This window comes from Amphimedon queenslandica, unplaced genomic scaffold, assembly GCF_000090795.2.
Source record: "Amphimedon queenslandica unplaced genomic scaffold, v1.1 AMPQUscaffold_2116_Cont25880, whole genome shotgun sequence".
Lineage (NCBI taxonomy): Eukaryota > Metazoa > Porifera > Demospongiae > Haplosclerida > Niphatidae > Amphimedon > Amphimedon queenslandica.
This window is the reverse complement of record NW_003557547.1, coordinates 1-1,256: the sequence shown is the minus strand read 5'-3', so window position 1 is coordinate 1,256 and position 1,256 is coordinate 1. Positions and strand designations below refer to the sequence as shown.

Below are 1,256 nucleotides of genomic sequence, written 5' to 3'. Positions count from 1 at the left end.
ACAACAAAATGTCCAGCTCGACGAGGTTACATGCCGTTAAAGACAGGAATGGATCCAATTATTTGCGTGGGCGCAATCAGCGCATGCGCAGTACTGACTAAATTGTACTTCAATTTATAATGTTCATAACTCAAGCAAAAATGTAAAAAAAACAGTTCAAACATGAATAAATGCTTGTATAGCCACACATTTGATTTCAGGTTACTCTGTTGAGTCTACAAGGAATGAACAATATTAATAATAAATGTAAAAAGTACATGTACTTTGCATTAATGTTTACCAAGAACTTTGTAGCCTATTTTCATCTCTAAAAATAATTTGACAGGAATGTCATTCTACAGATAACGAAAACAAATTTTATACAGCAATAATAGTTTTTACTGACCTGGAAATATACTGGTGTCACATTAAGTAGTGCCAAGGGAAATAAAGAGTTGATAATATATCTAGTCTTGGGGAAATGTTATCTGTTTAACAGAGATAAGAAGTTAAAAATAAACCTTTCATTGCAAATGCCATACACATGGAGCTAGATATTTCTGTGGCCCAAAATTTCTGCTAATTATGCAGATTTCAAAAACTGTGAAAATTTAATCCTTTAAAATCAGTACACATTGAAAGGCATGGTGATTTTGCCAAAATAAAATCTGCAAAATTCACAGAAATTTTGGGCAACAGTAATTTCTAGCTACAATTAAAGAAATTTCTAGGTACGATTCTAAACATTAGTAGCATAATAAAATAAATCATTTCATGAATAATTATTCTATGAAGTACCAACATCTCCAAATATAGCATCCAGAGTTTCATCCACCACCATGAACAATACTAATAGCTTTTCGTGACATTCTAATTATCATAAAAATAGCATACATGTAAATTCAAAACTACAAAACTAACAGCTTTAATAGTCAGAAGTACTGTAAAAGTGGAATATGTCATTGCTTGCATTATTTAATGCATGAATAAAAAATTTACGAATTTAAAAACTAGACTGACTTAAAAACTAATTATAGACCACTGGGTGAGAATTGGAAATGAATTTCATTAATTTTATACACGGTATCTGCCCACATGTCATAATTGGCTGTCATTTTCGTTGGAAAGTTTGTTAAGGAAGTCGGCAATGAATGCAAGAAGAAAATGCCTCACTTACCTGCTGTAGCTCTATTAAAAGCTAAAATGTGCTTGTTATAAGAAAAAAGATCTGCCTTTAAGCTTCTTCTCCAAAAGATGTGGTCCAATTTGCCCCAGAA

The 1,256-nt window shown here is 31.7% G+C and overlaps 1 long non-coding RNA gene across 1 annotated transcript; it reads right to left on the bottom strand.

The window, feature by feature from the left end:
• Positions 1 to 102: 102 nt before the first annotated feature.
• LOC109593297 (uncharacterized) lies at positions 103 to 304 on the bottom strand. Its single transcript, XR_002190874.1, has 2 exons — positions 264 to 304; positions 103 to 215 (listed from the first exon to the last, which is right to left on the bottom strand). It is a non-coding gene; the product is annotated as an uncharacterized LOC109593297 (long non-coding RNA).
• Between the last annotated feature and the right edge of the window lie 952 nt (positions 305 to 1,256).